Here is an 18,406-nt window from a genome sequence, read left to right on the forward strand (position 1 = left end):
GTAACATTTACAATAAATGGAAAAATATATTGGAAAGGGATATAACAGTGATAGCATTATTATAATCTAAGTAATCATCATTTTGTGGCCTCCCTCAGCAAACGTTCATCTATATTACAGTAGTTTTGTTATGATTGGGTGTATCCTGAGCTCTGTTGGGTTTAGAGCAGTTTGGACCCTACAACTCTAGGTGTCCTATAGGGCTGGATGCTTGGTCCTTTCAGAGAGATGGAGCATAAATGAGACTGAGGGATTTGCCTACCGTGTTTTCATGTCACTTTGGCATTCCTCAAAAGGAACTGAAAATTAGACAAGTATTAACAAAATATTAGTCAGAAGTTTTCACGTTTGAGTCAACTCAACAGACTTAGCTGCAGACAGCAATTAACTTCCCTTTTCACTATGAACTAACTAAGCATTTCCTGAACAGCAACGTACCATTTAGTGGCTGTAGCCTCAGTAGTTTAATACATTTCTTCTGAAGGAACTGTTGTCATTTTTTGTATAGGACACATTCAATGGAAAGTAGTAGTAGTGTTTTTTGTTCTCATTTAGTCTCGTTTCCAGTCAGACCCTGAAAATGAAATAGCTTTCATTACCATGCTGCTCTGCCAGAAAGGCTTTCAGCTGTAGTTGTAGTAATGCAGAGGTCGTTCTGAGATGACTGGTCTCTATACCACTCTATGCTCTGTTCCAATGCACTCCAAATCATTGCAGGCGTTTTTAACTGGTAAAGTTTGAGGAAGTTGAGGGAGCTTTAAGAAGTCATCACATGGGATGTTATAACTCATGAGATGCACGAGTCTGCTGTTGTGCTGAAAAAAACACTATGCACTGAACCCTTCAGCCATTACCAAGCCCATGCAAGATCACCAGAGACTGCAGTTGATGAGGACAGATGTACCTGGAATAGTCTCAAAAGGACTTGACAGAAAAAATATACATGCACTGAATTGCACCCACCTTGCACAAACAAGCCATTATGCCATTGCTGTAATTAATATATTGATCATCCTGTGATTGAAGTTGTCTTCAGTCAATGAGGGCTGCTGAGACTGAATTAATTGCTTGCAGAAAACCTTCCATTCCTTTCCCTTAAGCTGAGCTAGCTGCTTTATCTGGCAGGTGTAAGTAATGCAGACTCTGGCTGAAGATTTTCCCGCAATTATGGAATCCTAAACATCACCCTCGTCTGTGGGATTCTCCAGTGTCCTCTGCTGGAATTGAACAACGCATATTAAGAGAATCCATTAGAACAAAGGCAGATGGTGAGCTTTTACTGTGGGGAGGCACACAGATATGTTGCTTGCACAGATAAAAGCTATTAGTCAGTAAGATGATTCGTTAGAGATCTCTTTTCTATTCCTACTTCCCAAGCTGATGGGCACCATTCATTGTGTTTGTACTGAAGGGAAAACACTGCTGACATTTAATTGGGATCTTTTGTCATTTAATATAAGCTTTTTAAATATACCAGACCTGATGCCATAGCACTAAAGCCATATTATTCAAAGGAAGGTGGAAGGAAAGGAGAGCTGTTTCCTACATTAATACAATAGAGCATGGCTGCCCAACCCCGTGGCTTGCCTGGGCCATGCTGAGTGAAGAGGAATGATCTTGGGCCCTTGTAGTGGGAAACGCTAAGTCATGCATTGAACTAGTGATTAAGCACCTCATGGGAGGTAGTGCCAACACAGGGGAGCTCTGGTGCATGCAGTGCAAATGAATGACCAGAACAGCTGGAGCCAGGATCTACCCATTCCCAGACCTCATTTAAGGGTTGGCAGTGGCAGCAAAGGTAATCTATCCTAACAATAGAGGAAAGAGTAGTAGCAGCATCTGCTGTAGCGTAGCTGCTTTTATTAACTGTTAATGGATATCATTTCTCCAAGGAAGAATTAAAGGAGATTGAGCTTCTAAGATCTTGTATCAAGCAATTAGAAAACAAGATTACATTTCTAACAGGGCAAAATGCCCCATCTTCAACTGCCATTTCTCCTCTAAAATTAAGACCTGTAGATTGTAGAATCTTAGAATCACAAAACCATCCAGTCCAACTGTCCTCCTATTACTGTTACTACTAAACCATCTCTCAGAGTTCCTCTTCCGGTTGCCTCTTGAACACTACCAGGGACTGGAGGGTCTATGCTGAACTGGCTATCTTTTGGTTCCAGAAAGAATATACAGAGAGTGATGGCATTAGTGATCATGGGTGTGGAAACTTTGATTATATGTGGTGATCAAACTAAATTTCAGGGAGATAGGGTGATGAGTGGTGGGTTTGGGGGAGAGAACATCCTTGTAACACAGACATGGTTGAAGTTGAGGGTTGGGTGTCTTCCACCCCAGGACTGTAATGTGTCTATTGCCCTAGTCCTGGAGTATATACTTGGCATAGACGTATTGTGGGGTCTGACTTACTACGGGAGAGTTCAGACTTAAAGAGGGATGCATTAGTATCTGTGTGGTAGAGGCAATTTTAAGAGGCCATGTATACGCCTGCCAGAGTCACACCAGGTTACTAACACATAACATATCAAAACACACGAAATTACTTGTCATAGCTTGAGCTTGCCACAATTTAAGATCCGTTCTGAGTGCTGATATGATTTGAAACATGTAACAAATGATTCTCACCTTGAAGATGTTGAAAATTACAAGATTTGTCAGCATTGTGCAAGTATTTGGGATATTGCTTCCTCAGTGAATGTGTTAGCTTGTTAAATTGTTTTATTCAATAACACAAACCCAAGTTTAATGATTAAATACAAAAACTTGCACGTCTGCTTAATAACAAAACACATTTGTCTTCACAGGCGTGCACAGTGTAGGTGGGTTGAAATATTATTGGCAGTCACCATGCTACTTGCCAACTGGCACTACACATTTAATGTGCAATAATAAATGTGGGTTTGGATATGATGTATGTGTTTGTGGTGATGCTGAAAGGCAGAGTCAACCCTACAAGAGGTCCCCTCAAAAAGCACTGCCATAAATAAGGCATGATGGCAAAGCAAGGGGTGTTTTCCCTCCTGTCAGATGGGGTTTATAAAGGTCTGGTAAAGAGACGCAATCAATTGTTTGATTTGAATATCTGATGGCAGCTTTGCATGTTCCAGTTGGAAATTGCTATGTGATGTATTTATGTCAGCTGGGCATGGAGTCACAACTCTGGCAAAAAGACTGATGATTTTTTTCTGCATTCTTGAAACCTATTCTCAAATTCCTTTTCCAAAACAGAAAGCAGAGCTGCGTATCTTCCACTATTCCCAGGGCTGTGTTCAGTCAGTGTGCCAAATGCACACCATTATTTGTCAGAACTTGTGTCAGCACAATGGAATGCTGTATTATATTCATTAGGACCTGGCCTGGTTTGTCGCCTCTTGTCTGGATTCATGTTAAATGCTTACTGTAATGAATATGCAGATGTTCTGGTCTCTACCTGATACAGTAGCATATGTCTTTGCCCTGCCACTCTAAGTCTTTTGCTGTTTTTGAGACAGCTTATGGTTACAGTTTCAGGCAGCTAATAAACAGATATCAGCAGTCTTCAGGATATTCTTGATGTGTGCTTGTCTGGAACAAAATGGCCAGGAGGAAGCTCTGTTAGAGATAAGAATAATACACAGAAGACAGAAGAACCTTACCTAAAGCAAACTGGAACGCTCAAGGCTGATACAGAAACAGAAAAATCTTCCTGTTCAAGACAGCCTTTTCTCTATGCAAAAATATTAGCCTTTCGTTTTACTTGAGTAACTATTTCCAAGCCACTAAATAAAGGGTTTTTAAAAAGAACAAAACCTTAAATGGAAAGAAAATATCATCAACAGACCTTTCAACATGAAGTACTTGAATCCCATAAACTGGCAGAGTCATGCTCACTAGCCAGATGAAAACTGGATTAGCTTATCAACTGATACCAACAGTTTTTATCTTGATTCCCTAATACACAGTTTGTACTTAATCCATGCAGGCTTACTGTGTATGGGAGCTCTTTGTCTGATTTGGTCAGCAGTAGAAGATTAGTGAGAAAGAACTTCAGTTACAACAGATCTGAAGTGTGCTGGTACTTATATAGAATAAAGGCTTCTTGTGAATGACTTCATATTCCTGCAATTAAAATATGGCATCGTCCACAGAAGATTCTTTTGAACAAAACCCTTTTAAATATTTACTGTGTGCTCGTGGTGTTATCTGGAGACCTGAGTATGGGACAGCGTTTTCTGGGATCTATAAGCACAAAGTGGAAGAAACAAACTGACCGAAAAATTATAGCAGTTCAGTTATGCAAGATGGGTAAGCAGAGGAAGAAGGGGTGTTATCCCATTTGTAACAGGGCATATAGACCAATATTTTCACTACTCTGAATTTAAATTACTGTGAAAATGGGACTGAAGAAATGATTTCCCATTTCTTGGCTCAGTGCTGCTGCATGACACTGTCCTATGTGAGATGCTTGTTTCCAAATTGAAAAGAAGTTTGATTTGTTGGATGGACCACCTGGTGGATAAGGAATTGGTTGGATGGTCATGCTCAAAGAGTTGTGGTTGATGGCTCAGTATCCAGATGGATACCTAAGAGCAGTGCCATTTAACAAGGGTTGGTATTGGGACTAGCACCATTTTTGAAGGCACTCTTTGCAAGTTTGTGGGTAACACCAAGCTGAGATGTTGACATGCTGCATGGAAGAGATGCCATCCATAGTGACCTTGACAGGCTTGAGAATGCTGCCTCTGCTCTGCTCTCATGGAGTACAGTACACTGGGGTCTTAGCTCAAGAAGGGCATCAAGGTGTTGCAGTGAGTCCAGAGGAGGTCATGAGGATGATCAGAGGACTGGAGCACATCTCCTGTGGAGACAGGCTGAGTTAGCCGGAGTTGTTCAGCCTGGAGAAGAAACCTAGTAGCTTTCCACTACCAGGAAAAACTACTAGCAGGGCAGCAGGAAAGTGAGGGAAGGACTCTTTCTCAAGGAGTGCAGTGATAGGAAAAAGGGTACTGGTTTTAAACCAAAAGAGGGTATATTTTGAATAGATATTAGGAAGAAATTCTTCATTGTGAGTATGGTGGGCCATTGGAATAGGAAACTGTGAATGCCCCATCCCTGAAGTGTTCAAGGTGAGGCTGGACGGGGCTTTGATTAATATGGCCTCGTGGGAGCTGTCCCTTACCATGGCAGGGGTTTGGACTGAAACACCTTCCTTCTCTGTAGGTTATCTCTGTTTTGTTGAATTCCTATCTGGACTGGGCAGAAACTCTCATAAATATGCCAAAATGTGGAGATGTCATCACTAAGTTACTTAGTTGTGCAAAAGTTGAGCTTTTGTGTTTTTTTTTTCCCCCTGCTCTGCTATGTCAGATGCAGTTCGACTAAGAGCAAAGGGATGGCGTTAGGAATTTTGATCGCAAGATGGCAGTAGCCACTAACCACAGCGCTACCTTCCTTTTAATACGCGCCCTGCTGCTGGCCTGGCATTTAACGCAGTGGTAGGAAGAGCTGGTAATGGTTATACAAGAACTAGACAGCCCGAGTCTTTTCTTACATGTCGTTAACTCATCTTTTTCTCTACTTAAATAGCTCTCAGGTCTCTAAGAAGGAAAGCAAAAGGTGTTTAAAGAAAATATAGTAGTATCTTAGCAATGCTTGTTATTGAGAATGTTCTTAGAACGTGAGGGAGGCTAAAGTGCAATACTATCAGCTTGTAATGGCACCTGGGATCCTCATTACCTCTACCTATGAGGCAGTAATTTGTTGCATTGACAACTTGCGGGCTGTTTTTGTAGGATCTGATTCCTGCTAAACTGTTACCGTGGAAACTGCAGCGATTTAAGATAACAGATTTCGAAGCTTTGAAATGCAGTGCCTTAATGCGATGTTTTATCAGCTCCTCAAAGATGTTAGACAAATCTCTGTATGAATTGTTCCTGTTTTCTTCCTATCATTTTCAGAGCTGCATACGACGCAGGAGACCAGAGAGGTTGTATCTCTTTCCTTCCTTACTGTGTTGAACTCAGCTATAGTTTCATTTGCCGTTTTGCAGTTTCCACTACTGTAGTAATCCCTATTTTGCCTCCTTACTTAAAAGGAAGAATGGAATAAAATGTCATTTACCTCTTGCTGGCTTTACATCTCATTTTAAACACTGTTTGTTTAGTGTAATCGTTACCAGGCAGCACAAATAAACTACATGTAATGCTGCCTAACCCACATTTTAAGCAACAGTAATTCTTCTGGGTATTGAATATCTGAACTATTGATAACACTAACAATCTGCCACTGCAGAAACCTAATTGTTTAAACACAGAAATAAAAATGAGAGAGAAGAGGATCCTCTCTGTGCTTGTCTTGCAACATTCATGGGTAGACAGTGATAAGATAAGGGTGAGTGGTTTTAAACTAGAAAGGGGAATATTTAGGTTAGATGTCAGGGGAAATATTTTCACTGTGGTGCCCCATCCCTGGAGGTGCTCAAGGCCGGGTTGGATGGGACCCTGGGCAGCCTGATGCAGTGACTGATTTAGTGGTTGGCAATCCTGCCTATGCCAGAGAGGGTTGGAACTAGATGATTTTTGAGGTCCCTTCAAACTGAAGCCTATGCACATTCATGTACAGGCTGAGAGAGCAGCAGACCAAGAGGTAAAGCCAGCTGAGAGGGTGCTGGTGTAGTTGGGTTGGTCTTGAGATATTCCTGTTCAGGTTAACTTGGGCTGCTTGAGTGGCACAGATCTGTGGTACTTCCTTGTTTGGATCAGGCTTGTGTTCAGCCTTGGCATCTCTTTTTGGTAGGCTCTGAAGCAGCACCAGAGAAGGGATGATCATGTTCCTAGCATGAAAGTGGAAACAAAAGGCAACTGGAGGCCTACAGAGTGGTTGCTCCCTCCTCTTTTCACAGAAGATGAATGGAAGCATGACTGTTCTGTGTTGTAACTAATCAGTGGTTGCAGCTGCCTCTGAGGCTGTGTTGGGGCATTGTACCCTTGAGAAACCGTGACACAAGCTGTTGGAGTTGGATGCTGTGCAGTGCAGTGGCTTGCGTTGTTCCAGGCTAAGCAATTAGGGCTCATCCACTGAGTAAAGATGGGTATGGCCAGGCATCTTGGCCATGTGTGACTTGTTCGGCAGATGGTACCTGGAGTGTAATGGATTAGGAAAATGTTCTGAGTGGGGAAAATATCACAGTTAAAAATGCCACCACAGATAGCATTTTCTGGAAGAGAAACTGACAGGGTCTTTCATGCAGGCTGTGGGTACCAGCCAAAACAAAGACAGTCATGAGACATATATATATTTTTTCTTCTGGCAATAATTCTGAATCATTTGACATGTCTCAAAAATTTTGAGGCATGCTTCACTCTCTAAGAATAAATAAATATAAGAGGGAAAGATATTTGTATTTTTAGTGTAGAATCATTGAGTGACTTCGTTTGGAAGGGACCTTAAAGACCACCCAGCTCCAATGCTCTGCCATGGGCAGGGCTGCCACCCACCAGCTCAGGCCATGGCCCCATTCATCCTGGCCTTGAGCACTCCAGGGATGGGGCACCACATCTTCTCTGAGCAGATGTGCCAGGGCTTCATCACCATCAGAGTAAAGAATTTCTTCCTAACTTCTAACCTAAATCCAAGACTCCCCTCTTTTAGCTTAAAGCCATTCCCCCTTGTCCTATCAATATCATACAGCATAAAAAGTTGCTTTCCTTCCTGCTTGTAAGCTCCCTTCAAGTACTAGAAGTACTATGGGAATGCAGACTTAAAATAGAAACTGAGAAACCAGTTTTTCCAACTGAGGTAGTTGATATAGACCCTGATACACTGATTGGGACCTGAGACAAATCAACCTGAGAAAGATTACTAGAGAACGCAAAACCAAACAATTATGTAGATCAGCTGTAATTTGCAAGGTGGAGCAAAGTGCTGAGGCCGAATTATGAAATATAAGAAGGATGACACTGGATGAATCTCCAACACTGGATGCAGTAGAGAAGTAAAACAAGTACTATAAGGATGGAGATCTAATGTAGACAAGTGTGTCAGAACTCAAAACTGGGTTTTCATGAAACAAAATGTGGTGAACATTGTGAGCCAAGGCAACGTAGCTTTTGAAAGAATACAAGTACACTGGTGGGCTGTATTACTTTCTAGTGCCAACAGTGCATGTGGCATGGACTGCAGAGTTGGGAGCTTCAGAAAGGAAAGAAAGATAAATAATGCTGCAGCCAGAGCTGTGCAAACTACCCTCTCTAAAACAAATAGGATGTATTAACAGAGAGTTAGCTTGTGGGCCACAGACCAGTAACATCATAAATGGGAATATCAACACTGAGAGTACTGATAAGCCAGAATAGAAACAGATAAAGCCTTAGTGATAATGGTAAGACATGTGAAATGAGTATCTAGATAAAATGGGATTTGGCAATGTTACAGTTTTCTTGGGGGTGAGAGGGAGGAGGGCAGTAATTGTTAATGAGTCTGGGACTCATCTAATAGTTGACCTCAAATGGGTATGCTTGCTAGAGAGATGGGGCAAAAAACAGTGATAAAAGAATTTAAGGATGTTTTTGAAGGACCAGTCTGTTAAAACAAACAAACAACTTAAGAGTCAGTAAAGATCTCCTTAACCTGGGGTTGAAGTCTTGGTAGGGATGAGTAAACTGATTACTCCTGGGAATTAACAGGGGAGCTGTTGAACAGATGCCCATATGTTAATTACTGTGGGAGAGGGTAGAACCCCCAGGTCATTCACTTCATATACAAACCCAGTGAAACTTAACAAGAATTTTAAAGGGAGCATTTTTCTATGCCATAGAATACTTTAAGACATCAAATATTTCTCTGCTTTGTTGCCCCAGAAAAAGTTCTGCAAAGCACACCTAGCATGAACATGGTGGATGCACGTATCCAATCCTCTTGCATTCTTGTGGCAATGCTATCTCAGCTTGTAGATACACTGTGGGACTCCTACCTGTCAGTGAAGCACTGGAACTGGTTGCTCAAAGGGGTGGTGGCTGCCCCATCCCTGGAGACATTTATGATCAGACTGCATGGGGCTCTAAGTAGTTTGATTTCTCTGTAGGTGTCCCTGCTCAATGTAGGGGAGTTGGACTAGATGGTCTTATGGTCCCTTCCAACTCAAACAGTTGTATGATTCAATGCTGGCTCCAAAATGATTGAATGTTGGGATAAGCTCACTTGTGCACCATTTTCTTTTCTTCTCTTGAAACCCTAGTGTTACTTAGAAAGGAGCATAGCTTCATAGGCAGGGAGGGAAGGCAGAAGGACGCCCATAGGTGCTCCCAAGTGACTGTGTTACAGAATATCCTAGTTCTGATAGCCTCAGTTTATCATTTGAGATTTCCTTGCTCCTGAGCAATGTTATTGGAAAACACAAAGGACAACAAATGTTAAGCAAAGTTTTATACTTCATACACCAAAATGACTACTTGGGAAGTAGTAGAACTCTGTGTGAAGATCTCCACATGTGAAGAGTGGAGATAGTAGTTCTATCACTCTTCACATGCGAAGATAGAGACTATGCCATTCAGCCTCTTCCCTTCAGTTGTTTGTTCCCAGCTCAGCAAGCTACTAGAGATCATAAATTGCATTAACTGGTCTGTGAATGTGCATGTAAAGCAGCCAGGTTGGCAAGGCTGCACAGAAACAGAAAACACCTCATTCAGTATACACTGATGTTCTAATTCCTTTCAGCCAACAGGTGCTTGCAGACATCTGTGCAAAGAAAAGCACAGCTCTCTGTAGGGTGAGCCATCATTTTCCAGTTTTGGGTCATGTTCCCTTTAGAAAGTATGGTTGAAAAGAGGAGCAGCCCAGCTGAAGGAAGGAACTGAAAGATCTGCCTTCTCACCAGGGAGAGCAGAGGAAGAGCCTGTCTGAATCTGTGGCTCCTGCATATCAGAGAAGAGGTGCATGAGCTGATGGGCTTCTGCTTTGGTTCCAAAAGACCTAAACTATGGAAACTTGTGGCTGACAGAAAACTGTGGGTACAACTAATTATTACCTGTGAAGCTGCTTCAGGTGGAGGTCTGTACTATAATATGAATACAGACAAAAGGCAACAGCAGTGCTTGACAGCATCAGTGCTGCTACTGGGTGTGCACTGATCCAATTTGCTCTTGCCTAATTAGCTTAAAGCTGTCCAGGATTTCTTGATTTAAGACTACTGGGCTCCCTTTTTTTACTACAACAGTGATATTCCACCAAAATGTGCCATGTTGAATGTCTGTCTTCACTCATAGTTTCTAAGGTGTCCTAGATATAATGCACATAAAGCGTATCTTGGATATTGCAGACAAGAGCAAGTACATTAGCATTTGCAGGATAGGGATCTAAGTCAGTAGGTGTGTTAGAAACACCCAGAAGAGGTATCTGCTCATCCCAGAAACCACACAGGGCTGCAAACTTGAAAGCAAACTGCGTGGCAGCTAGAAGCAGAGTCTTTTGAACTTCCCTTTTATTTTTACTGCATGTAAAGCAGTGAAGTAACCTTTTAACTAAAACTTTTAAAAGAAAAAGTAGTTTTAAAACTCAATTTTCTCTGCTGTTTCTTTCTCTGCAGCTTCTTTTTCTTCATTTATATTTCCTCTTCAGGGCATACAGGTGTTTCTGTGGTGTTCCTGTGCACACTCCCATTGCATCCTTGCATTTCACTGCTTGGGGCAGGAGCACATCAGCAGCAGCGTGGTTCTGGGTCAAGCTGCAGCAAGAACAAGCACAGGCCTCTCACCTCTGCTTTGAAACAGGTAGTAGGGTTGCTGCAGCCATGAATTTAAAATGCCTGGCCAAAAATGTGATTAATAGGGAACCATTTCAGTGTGCTTATTAAATGATTCTGATGTAAAGTATTCTTGTAGTTCTAAGAATAAGCTTCCTTCAGATAGCTTAAAACCCCTTCCTGTTCCTGTCCTACATTTTGTTTTCAAGTAGCTTCTCACTGTTAACTACTGAATACAGCTTTCTTAGGGATAATGGTGCTGTTTTTCTACTGAGTAGAAGAATCGGTGTTCCTTGTTGTGAAATCAGGCTGTAAATGTGTAACTCTTGAAAGCTTAAAGTTTATCTTTTGCATGAGAAAACAAATTCAGGTCAGGAGTCCAATTGCCAAAGTCTTTTCTATGTGTTTTTATACTTAAAGCTTCAGGTTAGGATTGTGGAGAAGCAGATTATGAACCAATAGAAGTCCCAAGGAGAATTCTGAGCTCTGATTTTGGTATTCATCTCCACTGTCCAAGATCCTAAAGTTTTGCTTATTCTCAAACCAATTATTTGTTATGCCTGTTGTCCAACTATCATAAAACTAGGAAACGCATCAGCCACACATCTGTTAAAACAGTGGTTCCACCAAAGCCTGATTATGATGATTTTAAGAATCAGATTATGTAGGTGAAATCTAAGTTATCTGTTCTCAGCAGGACAAAAAGCAGCACTTTCTTTGTGGAGGAGTTAATCTGATTATGAGCACTTGGGTACCAGTTAGGAACAAACTCTCTCTGTAAAAGCACAATGAAGAGGGGGTGGGAGGCTGTGTGTCTAAAGGTAGAAGGGAGCTGGAATAGTATCTTTTTCACAGTTGTGTTAACACCGCATGAATCAGAATATACAGTGCCTTGAATGCAGGCTTCTGGGTGTGGGGAAAATGCCAGAGAAGAGCCCATCATCAGTGAAAGGGCACTGCACCGCTATGAGATACCATTAACTGTTAGTGCAATGTATTTCTTGCAGATGGAGGTGTGATATGTCTCGAGCACACTCCATTGTGTTGCCTGAAGGTAGAGGTGGGAGGCCTTGGGGATAGCTTTTGGAACTAAAGCTATCTTGTTGGGAATAGCTTTTGGAGCTAAAGGAACTCTTGTTAGATGGTGATTTTTTTCTTTGTCAGTAGCTTCGTTCCGCAGCCCTTCCTCCATCTTGGAGCTAGGAGAGGCCTTGTGCCTAGCCACATGATGCAGCCATTGAAGTATTGCATGTTGGACTGCAGGGTGGTGGAAGATCCACCTGAGGGTGCTCGGGAAGCTGGTGGATGCAATTTCCAAGCTGTTTTCCACCATCTATCTGCAGTCCTGATCAAACAGAGAGGTCCCAGATGACTGAAGGCTTGCCAATATGACTCCCAGATTGGATATTAGGGAAAACTTCTCTGAAAGAGTGTCTGGGCTCTGCCACAGGCTACCCAGGGACATGGTTTAGCGGGTGATATTGGTGGTAGGTGGACAGCTGGACTAGGTGATCTCAGAGGTCTTTTCCATCTGATTCTAAGATGGAAACATGCCTCCTGCCTGTGGGCTCAGACAGTGTGTGAGGGGCTCTGCAGCTGTCCATGGGTGCACACCTGTGCTTGGGGAAACACAGGAATTTGAGCTCACTTTTCCCTTCATTAAGGTGAGTGAGCAAAGAGGATTGTACTATGTGATATTGTGATTTTTCACACGTCAGCACGTCATGGCTAAGCCCCTTGCTTCTATATCACAGCACTGTCCTGCTGCTGACAAGGATGTGGGCAGTTCCTTGCCATCCATGAGTGACTCAAAAAGAGGTTATTTCACACTCACCCTCTACAGCCCTTCTGGCTCCAGCTAGGAAAGGGGCTCAGCTCCCTCCAGTTCAGTCAGCTTTGCTGACGTGCATGAGCAGCGGATCTAATCCATTACTGCTAGTGCTCCCAGGGGGGCGATGGGCATCCAGATGCTATAACTGCAGGCAGAGGATAGGAAGCTGCAGTACTGTCCTTAATCTGTATCTCTGTAACGCTGTGCTGGGGTAAAAAGGTGAAGCAGCATCTTGCGTCGTCTTGCTTCTGCTGGTATTTACTCAGGGATGTGACAAGCTGTCATTTTCTAGTTTGTGTGATAAGTGACACCTAATCTCCCTCCCCCTGCTGCAACCTCGCCAGTGTGTTTTCTGTGTTCAGATATAGATTTGTGTTCATTTCCCTAACAGATGTCACAGTGATTGTGTGGAATCTGCTCGGGGACATGATGATAATTGAACTGTTTGCAGGGAGGGGGAGGCGAATGCATTGGTATTCTCTGCTTCTGTTGCAATACTACAGTTTTGTGTTTCAGAACCTTGATTCACATTTCACTTCCCATTTTGCATGAGGAGGAGGCAAGGCTCTCAATTGTTTTGAACGCTTTAAAGATTCTGTATAACCAAATATACGTAACAAAAGTATCTCATCCTAACAGACAACATAGGCTTCTGCTGATTTCTGCAAGGAGATTCTGAATGTCTGAGCAGTGTCGTATAGTGCAAGCTGCTGTTTCTAAGGTGTTCATGCAAGAGATGTACTGACATGCCATCAGGAGGGCATCTCCTGTGTGTTAACTTAAGGTGTTCAGGAACTGATTTTACATTCAGCACCACTGTGCATTGATTGTTTTCTGATATTTAGATGCAGGAGAGCATCTGTGAAAAAAATGTGAATCCTACTGTTATTTAAAGTAAGGCTTAATTAAAAGTAGGCTCCTCTTGCTCAGAACTTTATACAGAATGCCAGTCTCTTTTCTTTCACTTCTCAATCCAATTTACATGGAAAAACCTTTCTTTGCTGAGGAACTGACTGGAGAAGGTTTGGCACTCTTGTAATAATAACCCCAGGGCACCACTTCCCCCTTTGGTAAATTGTACAACTGCTGCAAAATAATACAGGTGCCGAATTCAAGAAGAATCAGAGGCAGTTATTTAGCTGAGCACATTGCTGCTGTGCTACTGTATGATAGCTGTAAATTTGTTGCTGTGATTTGCAGTTTCCAGTTTGTGTGTACATTTGCCTATATGTCCTTTCAAGAGGTCCCAGCTGTCTGTTATTTTCTGTCATTACAAGTGGATGCTTCTCTGTTTCTGGCTGGCTCCCTCCAAGCCTCCTCAGGGCTTGTGGGATCACTGCTCCTTTAATAAAGTTAATATCAGTGGAGCTTGCCATCTTGGACCATTCTGATACCTTTGGCACAAAGGAAATGCTGTTTCCTCCTTCTGTAAGATTACACTGCGTTAAAACTGCTCTGTCTGTGGGGATTAGCACGCTGCTGGCTATCTGTTTTTCTCTCCTGCTCCCTTGAAAGAATTACTGCTCCAGAAGGGTGCTTGCAAGGGGGCAAATGAATACTGATGCACTGCTGCAGTTGCAATTATAGGGGCTCCACTCCATTCCACTTTCTGGGCAGCAGCACAGATACCAGACTAAATGAGAATAAATTTCATCCCCTTGCATCAGGACTGCCTTTACACTCTTGACAGCAGTTCTGCTTCAGAGATCTCAGAGATAGGCCTTCTGGGTCTCCAGGGTGCTCAGTGCACTGAATTCTCTCCTGTGATCGAGCCCAGGAAGGGAGATCAATTTTCTTTCTGGTTGACTTGCTCCTGAGAAGAGCTGCATGTTAAATATATTCTCAGAATATTTTGTGATATGTGATTCCATCTGCAAGCGAGGGCTGGATGATGCTCACACACCTGTTCAATGCAGAAACCTTCAACTACTTTTCTCCATACCTGCATTCTTTTGTGCTGATTTCCTGAGCCATTCAGTCTGTTTGCTGAAACAGTCCTGGCAACAAAGCACCTGGGCACCCTTCCTTTGCTAAACATTGCTTAGTTGGGGCTCTGCAGCCTGGAGAAGGTTCTGGAGGGACCTTGTAGTGGTTTTCTAATACCCAAAGAGGCCTACAGGAAAGTTAGGGAGGAACTCTTTATGAGCACATATAGTGACCAAAAAAGGGGAAATGGCTTTAAACTGGAAGAGAATATCTTTACACTAGGTATTAGGAAGAGATTCTTTAATGTGAGTGTGGTGAGACACTGAAAGAGGTTGCCTAATGAGGCTGTGGATGCCCCCTCTCAGGAGGAGATCAAGGCCAGGCTGGATGGGGCTTTGAGCAACCTGGTTTAAATGGGTCCCTATCTGTAGCAGGGGGTTTGAAATGAGATGGTCTTAATAGTCCCTTCCAACCCATACCATTCTATGATTCCATGACTCTGTGACTGTAAGAGTGACTCAGGGGAAGGCTCACACTGTAGATGAGAGAAGCAACATCGTCAGCTGGGAGTTATCTGTGTTCATCCATGTGTTAATGAAAGTCAGTATGTCTGAAAATAACACAATAATAACAACAACAACAACAATAATAATAATAATAATAATAAAGTTTTGTGACCAATGAGTGGGCTGCAAGGACTCTAAAGGTGAAACGCTTCACTGCTGGCCCTACAAGCTCTTTTTTACTGAGTTTGTAAAGCTGCCCTCATATTGGTGAGATTTCAGGAGAAATGAGTTTTATTCTTCCCAAGGAAGAACATAATATCAGGCTACAGTGGTAGTAGTCCTCAGAAGTTCCTGAAGCAGTGGGCAGTTTTGCTTTCACTTTGGCAGAGCCTATGGTATGTCTTCTTTCTGCTGCCTCCCTTTCCCTGTGGGTTACTGGGGCGGTCCAACAGCCTCTGGTTTAAGGCTGTCCTGCTGGGAGGCAGTGGAGAGATCTGTGTCTGATGGAGGAAGGTCAGCTTGAAGACTGAGTTGCCATGCTCATAGGGCACTGCTGAGACCATGTTATGGTGGAAGGTTGAGGTGTGTGAAAGTGAACAAGAGTGTGGCAGGAAATAACTGGGAAGAGTGAACAGAAAATTCTGCCTCTAAGAGAGGGGTTACCAAGATGTAAAGTTGAGGAGGTCAGGAGAGGGAGGGGAAAGAGAAGGGAAGGACAAGGATAGATAAGGGAAAGCATTTTGATGATACTTGAGGTGGTGGGAACAGGGGAAAGTGGTAACCTCATGGAGATGCATCAAGGCAGGGTTGGAGCGTGTTAGGAAAAGGCTCTTCCCCAGAGGACACTGGGCACAGCCCCAAGCTGATAGAGTTCAAGGAACATTTGGACAGTGCTCTCAGACACTGGGTTTAATTTTGGTGGTCCTGTGTGGAGCCATGGGTTGGACCTGTTGTTCCTTGTTGGTCCCTTCCAACTTGGGATATTCTGCGAGACAGAATGCAGATCATCGTTGCCTCTTATCCTGAAGTATAGTGTTAGGTGCTAAAACAGAATCTGCTTCACTCCTACACACAATGTGCTCAACTGCTTGATTTTTATGTAATGAGAAGCGCTGAAGACTGTGATTCTGTCAGGTGGTAGGCTGAAGGCAAAAATCTCACTATTAATGATAGGAGAGAGGGCAAAGACTCTTGGTGCACAATAAGCCATTTACTGTTATGAAGCTGATAGGGACTGTTATATCTTAGTATTTGAGTGGTTCTTGGATTTCCATACATATTTAGAAGGAAAGAGACACTTGAGGGGGGGACCCTGGGAATCTTGCAGACCTGAAAATCAAATTGGTTACACTGACAACTGTTTCTGCATCTAGATACTTCATAAAATTAGGCTACAATGAGCCTAAGAGGAATGCTAAGGAGGAGGGTAGGAAAAACATCTCTTTTTTCTCATATCACTGCTTATGGGTCAGTCCAATTGGGTTAGGAAGCAAAGAGACTGTGCAAAGACCTCTTGATATCTTAATTGGGCTTGGCTGTGGAAGGGCTGTGCTAGTTGCTTTCCTCTTGGCTGCCAGCCGTTCCCCACAATTCAGAAGCAGGAGTTCCCCTGTTTGGTTGCCGGTCCTTGACTTCTATTTCTATAGACAAACCTTGGTTTCTTCCTTTTCTTTTTGCTTATCAGTTGGCTGTGAGAGTAATGAGGTCCTAAATCTCACTGCCTTTCTGTAGCTGTCTGGGCTACTTGGCTCCTTGTTTGAAAGTTTATTTTCAATATTTCTGCGGTTATCTGGGCCATCCTGTTCTTGAAATATCTCTACTCCTTCCCTATATTTAAACAATTAGCACCACAAAGATGTGGGATTTGTAAAGAAAAACAAAGGGAAAGCTTCCTTGGATAGCTAATGCTTGAATGAATGTTTACTGCTGGGCTGGAAGACTACTCTGTGCTGAGTGCATGAAGTGGCCATCCCATGTAAGGGCAGGGTTGACAAAACCGTCAGCAACCATTTGTGCCTCTTGCTGCCATACACTAGCCATGTGAATACACAGAACCCGACCATCTGATCTTTCTTACTTAGCATTTTACTTTTGCCCTTGCATTTTCATATTGCCCTGCTGCAGGGGTTTCTTTATTAATCTGTCAGTATAGGTTATTCTTTAAATCAGTGTTTTAAATGTGGCTTGCATATATGTCTGAGCACAAGAAATAAAAGATGAGTGTGGGTGTTTTTGTACTGAATAGCAATGTTGTATCTGGCTCACTGAAGAAGCATTACCAGGTTATTGGGCTGGGCTTAGGAGAATGGCTCTTGCATCTCATGTTGGCTCTCGTGTCTCATGTTGGCTCTCACAAGGCACCTCTTGTCTAAGGTCTTATTCTATGTATAAATTTACACCTTTGCATTTGATCTGTCCCCACTGAAACTGATGGGAGACTACTTATCGAGAATACAGATGGCAGAGCAGGGAATTTGTTCCACTGAAAGGGATGCAGTGTAGAGTTTTCCCTGTTAAAGCATCAGGCACTGTAAAGGGGATTTTTTCTTATCATTCAGAACCAGATACAAGTAAGGGTGTCTCATGTTGCTGTGCTATCTCCTAAATCTGCAAAAGCAGCACACTTAGTACTTTGTGCAGATGGGCGGTGGGCCTCCGTTTCTTCTCTGGAGACACAGCATTGTTGTGATGGTGGTTTCCAGTGGGAAATTCCACACCACCCACCTTGCCATGGACAGACTGTGTGAGAAGAAAGTCCTGTGGTGGTGGTGATTCTCTCTGTATGAAACAGCAGCAAGCATCGATCAAGCTATTAGTCATGTACTGTATATTTAGTAACGCTTATGCAAATTTTATATAAATACATATACTTACACTATCTGTATAAAGCATCATCCAGATGAGGTTTCGTCATAGTTAGAAAAGTAGTTAATGGGATAGAAAGGTATCAACTGGGATAGAAATATATAATGGGATAGAAAGTATCAACTGGCCAAGAAGGTAATTTTGCTAATATATATTTAGCTTTTTTTGAAAGTATCTAGGCTAAGCATGGCTAGAAAGTAGACTGTACTTCTTTAAATAAGCCTCCCTTCTTTGTAGCCTTGAAAGACTAGAGGGTATTTTTATTCATCCTTAAGCGATGCTTGTTAAAAAGAAATGAACTAAATGGTATTTTGGGATGTAGAATTTTCTTTAAATACATTCCTTGTAGGTGGAATAGCACATCACTTTTTTTTTGTTCCATAGATGCTCAAGGCCCATTAACGTATCTGTGTTCAGTGTTTGTGTGCAAGTTCGTAAGGTGATAGCATCATAATGTGGTGCCGTAAAAAAGAATGCTTGATTTTTAGTGCTTCCTAAAACACAGAGAGAGATCATGCTGCTAACATCAGGAATATAGAACTGTGATAA

The sequence above is a fragment of the Coturnix japonica genome, chromosome 2 (assembly GCF_001577835.2).
Source record: "Coturnix japonica isolate 7356 chromosome 2, Coturnix japonica 2.1, whole genome shotgun sequence".
In the NCBI taxonomy this organism is placed as follows: Eukaryota; Metazoa; Chordata; class Aves; order Galliformes; family Phasianidae; genus Coturnix; species Coturnix japonica.